Source organism: Neophocaena asiaeorientalis, unplaced genomic scaffold (genome assembly GCF_003031525.2).
Source record: "Neophocaena asiaeorientalis asiaeorientalis breed wild unplaced genomic scaffold, Neophocaena_asiaeorientalis_V1.1 scaffold476, whole genome shotgun sequence".
In the NCBI taxonomy this organism is placed as follows: domain Eukaryota; kingdom Metazoa; phylum Chordata; class Mammalia; order Artiodactyla; family Phocoenidae; genus Neophocaena; species Neophocaena asiaeorientalis.
Window position 1 is genome coordinate 3172446 of NW_020172178.1, and position 13855 is coordinate 3186300.

The following is a 13855-nucleotide window of genomic DNA, read 5'->3' on the forward strand; positions in this document are numbered from 1 at the left end:
CGCCCCCCCGCACAAAATAGGAGAACTAATGGGAAATCTGTCATTTACAAGATTGGCAAAGTGTGCTAAATGTTATAAAAAATATTAGCAATATAGTTCAAAATTTCTAATTTTAGAAAAGTTCCTGTGATTGCTTTACATAAAGAAGTGTTCTGGGACTTCCCTGGTGGTGCAGTGGTTAAGAATCCGCCTGCCAGTGCAGGGGACACGGGTTCGAGCCCTGGTCCAGGAAGATCCCACATGCCGCGGAGCAACTAAGCCTGTGTGCCACAACTAGTGAGCCTGCGCTCTAGAGCCTGCAGGCCACAACTACTGAGCCCGCGTGCCTAGAGCCCTTGCTCCGCAACAAGAGAAGCCACTGCGATGAGAAGCCTGTGCACCGCAATGAAGAGTAGCCTCCGCTCATCGCAACTAGAGAAAGCCTGCACGGCAGCAACAAAGACCCAGCGCAGCCAAAAATAAATAAATTTAATTTAAAAAAAAAGCGTTCCTTTCAGCTCTTTTTGTAGGGCTTATGGGTCAAGGAGCTAGGCACCCACCTCCCTTTGAGGTTGGCATCTTCAAGCTTGTTCTTCTCTTAGATTTGATGCCTTTGCCTGGGCAGAGCAGGAAGTTTTCTAAATATTTCTGTAGTGTCTTCTTCATGGTTGGTTCGTGGAGACCTGTTAGGACTCCATGGATGGATCTTTTAATCACTGCATCAAAAGTCAGAAGAAGTGCGTAGCAAAAACTTCATGACATCATTCCTTTTTGGGGGCAAGTGGTGGCAGTGAGGTATCTTGGGATTGTGTTTGAAATTGTACCATACTACATGTTCTCAGTTAAAAATTAATTCTGCAGTTAGTCTTCCTCTTTTAGAACTTTTGGAAATCATTTAAAGGAAATAAAAGTTGAAGAAGTACATTTGATACTGTATTTTAAACATTTTATTCACTATACCAAAACTTTTTATAATCTAATGTTAATCATTTTTTTAATACAGGTTTAAAAAATCTGACTAGGAAGAAATTTTTCTCCTTGAAGATATCTACTTTATTTTTCCAAGTTAGAAGTTCGAGTCTTCACCTAGTTCTTTCCAGCTTAAGTGTGAAAACATGACTAGTGTGACAATTGCTTCTAAAGATTGTATCACAGTTTGAGTTTAGCTTAAGGTTTTTCAGAAATAAATCTATGAATTGATGGGATCATTATCTCTGGAGGTTCACTTCTAAATTCTCATTGTGTTACATTTGACTCTTATTTTGTTAGTGTTACTAAGGGTACCATATAGCTGTGAATGTTTTTCATACTTTTATTGATATGGCTGGTTCTCTGAGTGAAACCAGGGGATGATTGGATGTCCCTAACAGAACTGAGTTAACCTTCCTGTGTCTCAGTTGTTTGTGTTAAATGGTATTGGTAGTAACTACTTTTATTCCTGTGGTCATCCTTATAGTTCTGTCTCAACTGTAGGATTTGTGGGGACAAAAGTAAATATATGAAGAAGACCCTGTGTATTGTTGCGAAGTGGCTATAAAAACTCAAGATTCTGTATTTTATTTTTCATATGATTTCTTAGCACTAAACCAATGCATTAATCAACTTCTGATTAACTGGCTCATTTGTAAGAGGACTGTCCTTAGATGTATTGCTTTCAAATTGTTCACAATGTAATTTAGCAAAAGAGGTGATGAAGTTCTTTATTGACTGATTATCTCCTATTTGATTTTATTCTTTGACTTACTGTAGATTGGCAGGAAGCCATTTACACCAAAATATGTAATTCTTTTTTTTTAATTGATTTATTTAATTTTGGCTGCGTTGGGTCTTCGTTGCTGCATGCAGACTTTTCTCTAGTTGCGACGAGCGGGGGCCACTGTTCGTTGCGGTGTGTGGGCTTCTCATTGCAGTGGCTTCTCTTGCAGAGCATGAGCTCTAGGCACACGGGCTTCAGTAGTTGTGGCACGTGGGCTCAGTAGTTGTGGCTCATGGGCTCTAGAGCGCAGGCTCAGTGGTTGTGGTGCACGGACTTAGTTGCTCCGCGGCAAGTGGGATCTTCCCGGACCAGGGCTCGAACCCATGTCCCCTGCATTGGCAGGTGGATTCTTAACCACTCTGCCACCAGGGAAGCCCTGTAATTACTTCTTAATTTCAAATAAGTTTGAAATATGGATAAATGTTTTTGGCCTGGGATATGGTGGGATGGGAAAAGGGTGTTTTTGGGGGAGGCTCCTTCTGAATCGTTCATTCACTATTTTATATTTTTTACCCAACTTCTAAAATCCTCTAATACAATAGAGTTGTATGTAATAGAGCCCTTACATTGAAAATGAATGACTTAATGAAGAAAGGAAGATGTACCAGAATACAGTTGGCCTCTGTATCTGTGGGTTCTGCATCCACAGGTTCAATCAACTGTGAATTCAGCTAACTGCAGATCAGAGATACTTGAGGGCTTCCCTGGTGGTGCAGTGGTTGAGAGTCCGCCTGCCGAAGCAGGGGACACGGGTTCGTGCCCCGGTCCGGGAAGATCCCGCATGCCGCGGAGCGGCTGGGCCCATGAGCCATGGCCACCCTGCGCGCCTGGAGCCTGTGCTCCGCAACGGGAGAGGCCACAACAGTGAGAGGCCCGCGTACCGCAAAAAAAAAAAAAAAATACTTGAGAAAAAATTTCCAGAAAATTCCCCAAAGCAAAACTTGTATTTGCCACATGGACAATTATTTACATAGCATTTACATTGTGTTAGGTATTATAAGTAATCTAGATAGTATTTAAAGTATATGGAAGGATGTGCGTAGAATATATGCAAATACTATGCCATTTTATATAAGGGACTTGAGTGGATTTTGGTATCCAAGGGGATCTGGGAACCAGTCCCCTGAGGATACTGAGGGATGACTATATCTAGACCAGTGGTCCAGTCTGTGCGTCACAACTCCCTGTGCAGGATTAAAATAGAAGATGCTGGGGCTCTTGTGGAGTAGGGCCTTTACTGTTTCAGAGTTCCACTGGTAACCATGATGTATAGCCAGGATTGAGAATTACTACCTCTGACAATGGATAGTTATGTAATCGAGTTTACACTTTTGCTCTGAACTTCCAGGCACCCACTGAAAAAGGGGAAACAGGAGTTTCATAGCTCTTAATATCTTAAAAACTTGCATCACTGAAAGAGGCACTTTTTTCCCACCCTGAAACTAATAGAGTTGATGTGTACAACTGCTCACTGTCTTTAATAAATAGTTCTATCAAAGGATTCAGAAACATTCTTTACCTGGAGGGCTTTTTATTGATCCTTGTTTGAAGCTGATGGTATAATATTAAATCATAACTGTGTGATGGTGTTTTTGCATGAAGCTAAGTACAGCTTCTTGAAGCCAAAGGTTGCATTTTGTTTGGTTTTATATTTCCAGTCCCTAGCACAGTTTCCAGCACATATTCTGGAGGTGTTTTATAAATGCCTTTGGAATAAATGAGTTCAAATGTTTAATTTCCTGGTGAACTAAATTGCCATAAAGATAGAACTTAGAAAATCTAGAATATGAGATGATTAGCATGTTTCCTAGACCATCTGTCACTAATATTGATTGTTTCTACTTGGTACTGTAGACTTGTTTTTCTGGGGGTGGGTAGCTTGTGTAAAGTTAAAAAACGTTTAAAAAACCTCTTACGTTCTTCTGTACTCCTCTTTAGCGGCTTAAAATCAGGTCAGTTTGTAAAAAATTGACATCCTTACTATTCAGTAAGGATGAATGCAGTCAGTGGTTATTCCAGTAGCAACACCATTGTAATAACTGGTAGGTGTTTCTGCCTTGCCCCCTTCCAGTCTGTTTGACGCATCAACCAGAGTGATCCTTTGAAAACCTAAGTCAGAGCATGCCACTTCTCTGCTCAGACCTTCCCGTGATTTCCCATCTGACTTAGATTCGAAGTCAGTGTCCTTACAGGGGCCTCCATGTTGGACGTGATGGCCACACCTTGCCCTTTTATGTCTCTGACACCAGCTAGTGTTCTCCCTGAGCTCATTCTCTGCCAGATGCACCAGCCACCTTGCTGCTGCTAGGACAGGCTGGGCATGTCCTGGCCTTAGGCCTTTGCACTCGCTGCTCCCTCAGTGTGGGGTGCTCTTCCTCTAGATCACTGCATGGCTGACTTCACTCACTTTATTTACAGGTCTTTGCTTAAATGTCACTTTCTTGTGACGCTTTACCAGATCATCTTTTCGGTTTCATCTCTGCCCCCCCTACCCCCCACCCCCCGCCATGTCCCTGCTTTATTTTTTTCCTTTAGCACTTATTACCATTGGACGTAGCTCATGTTTTAATTTTGAAAAAAATTATCTGTCTCTCCTAAACAAAATATTAGCTCAACGAGGGCAGAGATTTTTGTCTGATTTGTTCACTGCTTTATTCCCATCTTCTAGATAGTTCCTGGCACAGAGTATGTGCTCAATAAATATTTGTTGAGTAAATGAGTTAATGAAGCAGATACTATGACTTGTAATAATATAGAATTCTGTGGGTTTGAGTATTATTATTATTTATTATTATTTTTTGCGGTACGCGGGTCTCTCACTGTTGTGGCCTCTCCCGTTGCGGAGCACAGGCTCCGGATGCGCAGGCCCAGTGGCCATGGCTCACGGGCCCAGCCGCTCCGCGGCATGTGGGATCTTCCCGGACCGGGGCACGAACCCGTGTCCCCTGCACCGGCAGGCGGACTCTCAACCACTGCGCCACCAGGGAAGCCCTTGAGTGTTATTTTTATTTTAAATTTAAAAGGAGGCATAGAATGGTAAAAGTTTTATATTTCTTGTCAAAAAGTTGCAACCATCTACTCTAGCAGCACTACCAAATAACTTAGTTTAAGTTAAAGGGAGAATAGGGCCCAGTCCTATCCCGTACTTTTGAGAAATGGAAGTTGATCCATTATAAAACCATTCCTACCTTGAGGTGACTTTAGTGACAATGGCACTTAAGATTTTGGTAATCATGATATCACGTTTAGCCTACAGATGAAATGGATTTTGAGGATGGAATAATACACGTTAGCCAGAAATATAAAAAATAGTAAAAATTTTGGTGAGGAATTGGTCAGTGGGAGAATTCTTCTTGAGTGTTCAGAGTATGATTTTCATTTTGATTCATTTTGACTTCATTTTGATTTATTTGAAGGACTGTGAATTAAAATGCAAGTATAAACCCGTTCCAAATATTGTGTTTACCCTTTTGCTAAAGTCAGAGTCCTTATGGTGGCTCCCGGGGCTCCATTTGATCTGTTGCTCCCGTGTTCCCTCTCTGACTTCTCTTCCTTCTTTCCCCTTGCTCAGTCCACACCAGTCACACTGGCATCCTTACTCTTCTCTGGTTGCGGGACAGGCTCCTAACTTAGGGTCTTTGCACCACTCATCCCTCTGCCTAGGATGTCTGCCCCAGATACTCACGTGGCCTCCTTCCCATCTTTGCTCAGATCTCACCTCCTCAGTGGGGCTGACCATGACCTCTCCGTTAATACTGCACGCTGCCCCCGGTCACCTTACACTCCCTGTCCTCTATCCCCTCCCCCCAACCTGCTCTACTTTATTCCTTTTTGAAACATAGCATCTGCATTCTCTAAAATATTACCTATTCTCTAAAACTTACCCATTATGTTAGCTTTTATTATCTGTCTCTTCTAGAATATAAGTGTCAAATGGTAGGACCTTTGTTTTGTTCCTTGAAGTATAGCAAGTGCCTAGAACAAGTGCTTGGCCTGTGGCAGATTATCAATAAATGTTTGTTGAGTGAATATATGAACAAATCATTACTCTTCTTCATAAGTTCACATAATTCACAGTTAACCTTTATTTACTGCTGTGAAAACAAGTAGATTTATGTAATTAGGATGTATAAGAACAGTCTTTGAAATAGTACCACTTGTATTTGTACCTCCATGTTATGAGTCAGAATTTCCTTCCTTTTTTAAGGCTGCATAATACTGTGTTGTACATCTGTACCACATTTTGTTTATCCATTTGCCTGTGGGCGGACACCTAGGTTGCTTCCACATTTTGGTGGTTGTGAATAGTGCTGCTCTGAACATGGGTGTGCAGATATCTCTTCGACACTATCAACTCTTTTCAGTTCTGTTAGCTTAAAGGAATATTCATATCAATCAATTATATTTTTGTATATGCCTCCATCTTAATTTTAAAGCTATTAATTTTATTTCCAGAGGTCTTAATTTTATTTAATGGCATGTTTTTATTTTATGTAATTTATTCTTATAGAATTTGTATTTTGATGTATTTGGTGTAAGACCATGTACGATGGTCTGCTTTTTTAGCATGATACAATCCTGGAAAACTGTACATCAAAAAGTAGAACAAAATCCTTGAAAGAATGAGGTGTTACTGTTGTGTTTCCCAAAATACCTAGACTGTGAGTGGCCGGAAACAGTAGAGTGAAAACCAGTAGAGTGTTGTGTTGTGAAAGCAAAAGGAAAGAACGTTTCAAGAAAGAACGAATTAACAACAGTGTTGAGAACTGCTGGGTAATGAGCGGAACAAATGAGATGATTCCTCGGGTCATCGGGTTTAGTGCCCTGAGCGAGAGTAGTTTGAGTGGGCTTGTGAAGGGCGAGTCCGGATGGAGTGAGTTGCGGGGAGGGTGAGGAGAAAGGACATGTTCATAAGTACAGGTTTGGTGCTGAAAGGGAGAAGAGAGTTAGGGTGATAGTGCAGGGGGGTTAAAAAACATTTTTTTTTTCCCCCAATGGGCAAGCCATGAGCATATTTAAAAGCTGATGGGAAGGGTCTAGTTGAGGGAGATGTTGAACATTTGACAGAGGGGTTAATTAATAGTTTATGTCAGGACGTCGGAGGGGATAGGATGCAGGTGAAGAAGGAGCTGATGTTTGATGGAGGAGGAGGGCTTCCCTAAATTGTGATCACAGAAGGAGGATAGGGTGGATGTAACGTTAGGCCTGAAGTGGGTGCAGGTGGTTTGTAGGTTTGAGTCTTGGAAAGATAAAAGGAGTTTCCACTTGAAGTTTGTGGCTTTTTTTCTCTAAAGCAGCAGATGAGGTCATCTGTTGAGAGTTATGAGGGGGAATTACAGTTTTGAGGACAATAAATAGGGTTCAACATGGATTTCAATTGCTGGGCTTTTAAAAGGAATGGCATTATATATTAAGGATAAGGTTGGATGTCAGGTACTTGAGGGAAAGAAACAACCTTTCTGCTGTATAATTTTACTCATTTATTGAAGCCCTACCAAGTGCAGTGTATTGTAAGGCAGCTCGCGTGCCTAGTGAGCTCTGAGACGCAAGGGAGCACTTACAAATGCAGTAAGCGGTAAGGACAGCGCTGAAGCTTCAGAGGCCGCATCTGACTGCAGGAGAGCCAGATCTTACGTTTGGCAGTGTATGTGTGTCCGTGCCACTCTCTCACTGCCCCAGCTCACCCTTCCCTCTCCCCGTGTCCTCAAGTCCATTCTCTAGTAGGTCTGCATCTTTATTCCCATCTTGCCCCTAGGTTCTTCATGACCATTTTTTGGGGGGAAGCAGCCGCATAGCACAGGGAGATCAGCTCGGTGCTTTGTGACCACCTAGAGGGGTGGGATAGGGAGGGTGGGAGGGAGAGAGATGCAAGAGGGAAGAGATAGGAGGACATACGTATATGTATAACTGATTCACTTCGTTATAAAGCAGAAACGAACACACCCTTGTAAAGCAATTATACTCCAATAAAGATGTTTAAAAAAAAACAGAGCTAGACCTTTGCATATGGAAAAGATTTCACCAAGTGTAGATAGGGGAGGGTGAGAAAGTGCTTTCTACTACAAAGAGTGGAGCTGAGAATATGCTGGTACCATGTTCATGGCATGGTGAAAATTATCCTTGAATCACTGTGTCTCTATACAGTTTTAAAACATCAGAGAAGCTTATGACTTTAAAGAAAATTTCATAAAAATATATGACCCCCTCAGAGGAACTTACGTGCATACCTGTTTTAGGGGAAATTTATGACTAGTCATCCAGTATGTGACAGGATTTATACAGCATTGTAATTTCCCAGTTTGGGTATGATGAATTCATAGAGCTCATTAAGTGTAAGTGGAATTATTTGATTCATTCAAGCTTTTTTCTCTCCTCAGCAGAAGATTAAAAAAAACATTCCAAACTTGAATCCAGGACTTGGAAAATGCCAGTTGTCTAAATACAGTACCATATTGTGATAAATATAGCTATTGGAATTTTAAGACTCTTTTCACAAAACTTTTAGTATTCACAGCAGAACTTTTTTTGGAATGTTATCTGAAAAACAGAGGACCATTTTATTACCAGAGCTGACTATTAATTAGGGTATTGTTTCAGATATAAAAGTTGATCTGCCACTGAAATTCTATTTGAATATGTATAGTTCCAAGCTTGCTTTGTGTATTTAATAACTTCAGGACCATAATTACTCTGTTTACAATTAAATTTTGGTGAATATGCTAATATGGGATATACCAGCAAGTGATTTCAGTAAAGGGCAGTGTTGATTTGCATTTTCATGTGCTCTTCACTTGCATCTGAATTTCATTTAATATCAGTGAGAAAAGAAGTGGTCAGTTTATGTAATGGTCAGTGACGGTGAACTTTCTTTTCTTTGAAATCTCTCTGTTGGATTGGCCGTCATAACCTGCTTTGCTCCAGGTGGGCAGAAATTATGCAGAAAGATTTAATTTGGTAGAGGTTTGTGCCCTCCGTTTTATTCTTTAATAGAAATCTTAATGTAGGTATTGGTTTCATTATTAGGAGAAACCTATAATGTACTAAAGCAATTGTTTAATTCCAATGAGTATTTTAAGTTCTTTACTGAGGTAAATGTTTACGGTCATGTTATTTACTACAGTTTTTGAGCAAGGACTTCTGGTTTTAAATAATTCTCCTTTCTTCTTTTCAGAAATCCTCTGAAAAGGAACAAGGAGATTTGAGACACATCGATTTCATATTCTCTGAAACTCGGAGACTTCTTTTACTCTGAACCAGAAAATAAGAGGTGCTGCCAAGCGCAGTGAAGGTCAGGTGGGGTTGTGGGAGGATGTTGAAGGTGGCCCTCTCAGGTCTGAGACCCATCTCAGACGGAACTGGCAGCAGAGTAGGGTTCTCCAGGGGAAGTGGCCCACCCCGAGGGGCACAACCACTGGTCTTTGTTGGGAAGAACAGGAATGGGTGTTGGCAGAAAAGGGCCCTAGGACACTTGATGGCATGATGAAATGTTCTGTATCTTGATCGGGGTGGTTGGTTCTCAAGTGTGTATGCATGTGCAAACGTTTGTTAACCTGTGTATACATTTGTGCAGGTTATCAATTTATTGCTTCTTGTTTTTGCTCTGTTGGTGGTACTTGAACTAGACCCTGTAAACGTGTTTTCTTCTCCAGCACAAGGTTAGGTTAGTCAGTAGAGGGTGACGGACAGACACTGCCAGGCAGAGTGGGGAAGGGGCTTCTCTTGCTGTTGTAGTGTGCTTTTTTTTTTTTCCTCTCTTAAGGTATGGATGCCAGCATGCTCTCTGTGACTTTTCTTTAGTACGCTGGTAGGCAGTATCTTGCTTCCACCAGGACCCCAGCGGGTGGATTCCTATGGACCAGCTGGCACCCTAGAGAACTCTGCCACCCGCTGGGCTGTAGCTACAGCCTTTCCAGTGAAGAGTTCATTTCTGTGTTCTCTCCCTTAACCTTGTAGATAGTATCTGCTCCCTCCCTTTTCTATTCCTTAGAGTTCTCCTTTTAGTAGTCAACCACCTTTTAGAAATTAATAGTTTTTTATATTAAGCGTTCTTGTTTAAGTTACTTGTGCATTTTCTTTTTCTCCTGATTGGACCCTGTTACAACACTTAATGTTTGTGTAATTTACCGTGTTAATTTTACATAACTGAAAAAATAGAATGAAATAAATCATAAGTGTATAACTTGATTAATTTTAATGACGTGAACGTACAGTTCAGATATCACCGAGACTGGGGTATGGAACATGACCAGATCCCCAGAAACCTTCTTCCAACTCATAGTCATTTTCTCCTCCCAGTGGTTTCTGCTACTTGACTTCTTTCGTCACAGATTAGTGCAATGGAATCATGAGTGTCTCGTCTTGTGTCTGGCTTCTTTTTTTGAACTTAGCACTGGGAGGTTCATCTATTTTATTATGTCCATTTTCCTGTTGATGGACATGTGGGTTTCCAGTGTTTCGCTGTTTTGAGTAAAGGTGCTGTTATCCTTTTGGTGGACATGTTTTCATTTCTCTCAGGTATATACATAGAAGAGGAATTGTTGGGTCAGGTAGCAGCTGCTGCAGAACAGATTTCAGAATGGCTGAAGCACTGGCCCATGTGTGAGAACTCCACTTGCTCCACCCCCTTACCAGCGCTCAGCGCGTCAGCCTCTCAGGCTTGAGATCTTCACAACTACTAGGGGATAGGTAATTCCAATGCTGTGTAAACTCTTTATATTGTGGTAAGAGAAGAAAAACTTCAAAAGTGTTTTTATGACGTGAGCATAATATTGATATCAAAACAAATAAATATGTTAGAAAAAAGAAAACTACAGACCAGTCTTACTTATGAATAACAATTTTGTTCCTAAGTAAAATATTCGTAAATAGAATCCAGCAGCACACTCGAAGAATCATAACCTTAATTAGGTAGTATGTTTTTTTAAAGGGTGGTTATCATGTTAAATTGCCCTGCATAACTGTGTGGTGTTCCAGATGCATTTGTTTAAGTCTTAAGTCTTTTGTGTCTCTGTACATCTTAAAAGATGAGTTATTGACCAAATGCTTATTTATTAATCCACTGCCATTGCCACCCCCTTGCATCCAGCAGAAGCCAGCCTCTGAGCTGTCGGTTGTCTGTGGCCAGCCTAAGATTGTAGGGCTGGCAGAAAGGAGGCCTCCGCATCTTTTTTCCACAAGAAGCCACTTGTGCAAAGGGAGGAAGGGAGTTTCATTTAGGGGCATTTTAAAGAAAATTTTGTGTTGTAGCGGCCCCTTTCTACCAGAGCAGCAGAGTATATTTCAATGACTTCTTCACGTTCACGTGGAGTAGATAGAAGTGTGAGGGAAGTTTTAACCCAAGCATAAAGTTAGTTTCAAGTAGTAATTAGTAAACCAACATTCCATTTCATTCCATTCCAAAGAAACGTAATCTAGGACCTACATTGTACAAGTTTCTATGAACTTTTTCTGTACTTAGTTTACTTGGGTTGGTGTGATATATTTTAAGTTCCTCAAACACTTGTGAATCTCCCTAATGTGTATGGAAGGCTGACTAAAAGGAAAAAAAAGCTGGATTCCGACCTCATATCTTATACCAATATAAGTGTAGACAGATAAAAAATTTACCAAGAAATTTTATGAAACTGTAAAATAACTAAAGGAAAACATGGAGATCTTTGAAAAAAGAAATTTCACTGGGAGAGGTCTTTTAAGGATGACATAAAACCCAAAAACTAAAAATAAACAGTATTAAAAGATAAATAAATTGGAAGAAGTATTTGCAATGTAAAGAGCTAATTTCTTTAATATATATAGAATATATAAGAAGTGCCTATAAATAAAAAAGCAAAAGGGTATTAATAGTTCACAGGAAATGAAGTACAGATTTTACTTTGGAGACTTCTCTTTCTTTCTTTTTTTTTTTGGATGTGTGTGATTGGACAAGCTCATGGAGTATGAAAAGATTTCCGGTTTTGATCCTTTGGGGATTGTTAATTATAGGAGCAGTAATTTTTTAATGTTTAAAAACCATAAAATGTTTCACAATACAGAAAATCTTATTAAACTACAGACCGAATGAATTAGAAGGTACTTTTATAACCACCACCTATGTCAAGAGATATTACTGAGCCCACCATGTGCCCCAGCCTAATCACAACTTTCTTACGCTCCCCCGAAGTAAGTTCTAGCTTTTATGGTAATCGTTTTCTTTATAGTTTTAGCACTCAGATATGCATCCCTAAACACTGTGGTTTAGATTTGCCAGATTTTGTTAGATATGTTGTTTTTAAGTCTGTTTTTTTTGCGGTACGCGGGCCTCTCACTGTTGTGGCCTCTCCCGTTGCGGAGCGCAGGCTGCGACGTGCAGGCTCAGCGGCCATGGCTCACGGGCCCAGCCGCTCCGCGGCATGTGGGATGCTCCCGGACCGGGGCACGAACCCGTGTCCCCTGCATCGGCAGGCGGACTCCCAACCACTGCGCCACCAGGGAAGCCCTGTTTGAAGTCTTTTTAAATCTAGTTTTCTTCTCCCTCATCTCTTTTCCCCCCTTTATTTGTTGAAGAAATGGTGTTATATGCACTGTAGGGCTTCCCGCAGTTAGGATTTTGCCGATTGCATTCCTGTGTTAGTTTATCATATTCTTCTGTTCCCTTCATATCCAGTGACTTGATAGGCTAAATCATACTCAGGGTCCGTTTATTTTTTATTTCTTATTTCGCAGGATTACTTTATGGGTAGTGGCGTGTTTTTTTTATCAGGAGGCATATAATGTCTGGATATCTCATATTTTGATGTTAGTAGCTATCATTGCTCAATGTCTGGATCCATTAATGCATTAGGAGGTGGAATTAGTGTTAAGCTAAAACCATTCTTATTCACTTATTAGCTGAAATTTTTCTATAAGGAGAAATTTCTCTTCATCTTCTATTTGGTTACCCAGTGGTACAATTCATGTAAGAAAGAAAGGATAGATGCTGGATTCTTTCCCTTTATTTACTGGTTTTCAAAATTGAGGGGTTTCCTGTTATCCTCTAGAGATGACCACTTAAGTTTTCTTACTATTATGAACTCTTGGTTTTACCCATTTTGTGTGTTTCAGTCCATTATCGTTATATTTATTGACTCAAATTGGCTCATCTTTGGTAGTGGGAACATCTTTCAAGTTGACTCCTTAGACATATTTGACATAACTCTAGTAGTTTTTGATAGCTTCCTTGACATCTAGAAATGATGAGGTGTTCCAGGTTTATCCTGTACATTTCCAGCTCCAGACCTGGAATCAGTCATTTCTTCAAGGAACCTGGTTTCTTTTAACAGGAAATGGTATTTCAGGAATACCGTTTGTGTACTAGGGATGCTCATTGCTACTGGGTTGTTTATTGTTTCTAAGCTTTTTTTTGTGAATGGGGCTAGGAAATACAAAGGTGTGTGTGTGTATGTATATACTTTCTGTAAAAGATAAAGTACCTTCTGAATTAAAAAAATACTTCCAAATATAATCCTACCTCTTCTTTCAGCTGCGTCCTTTTTCTTCCATATTTGAATCCTGATTTTTAAGGACACAGTGATGATAGAATTAAAACATCACATAATTATTCATTTGCGTTATTCCACATCTGTGACCACAATAGCTGTAGTTAACAAAACTAAGTATCACCACAATATGATTACTGGAAAGTTGATTTTTTTTTGCATGTTTTCCCATTTTTTGCGATTGTACTATGTCCACATTGTCAGAACATATACCCATTATCTATTCTAGCCTCTCCTTTATAACCCTTGTTGAAACTCAGTTCTACAAATAAGTATTTACTGCTCACTGTCAGCTCTTATAGTGGCTTTTCTTTAGTGATTTTAGATATTTGAGGCTTGTTCTCTAGTAGATTCTTATTCCCTTTTCCTACTTCCGTGTTGATAACACCTTGAAGTCTTTAGATTTGAAATTTAACTGAGTATAGACTCTTTGGTTCAGGTTCTCTTTCCTTGAGTCTTAAGTATGTTACTTCCTTTTTTTTTTCTGGCATAAAATGTCGCTGTCAAAGTGATGACAATATGATTTTGCTTTCCTTATAAACTATCGTTTTTTGGCCTGCATGCACAAAGAATATTTTCTTTTACTATGAAGTTCAGTAATTTTACT

General features: G+C 40.1%; 1 protein-coding gene across 4 annotated transcripts in view; it reads left to right on the forward strand.

Moving 5' to 3' along the window:
* The window catches only part of VRK1 (VRK serine/threonine kinase 1), an 81452-nt gene that overhangs the window by 16808 nt on the left and 50789 nt on the right, over nt 1-13855 (forward strand). For 2 of the 4 annotated variants that reach the window (XM_024759104.1, XM_024759087.1), the window contains exons 2-3: nt 8907-9023; nt 10250-10420. The exons of 1 other annotated variant lie outside the window; for it this stretch is intronic. The gene's annotated coding sequence lies outside the window, so the exon portion shown is untranslated. The remainder of the gene's footprint in view (nt 1-8906; nt 9024-10249; nt 10421-13855) is intronic. One more of the 4 variants, XM_024759096.1, reaches the window with a different exon arrangement.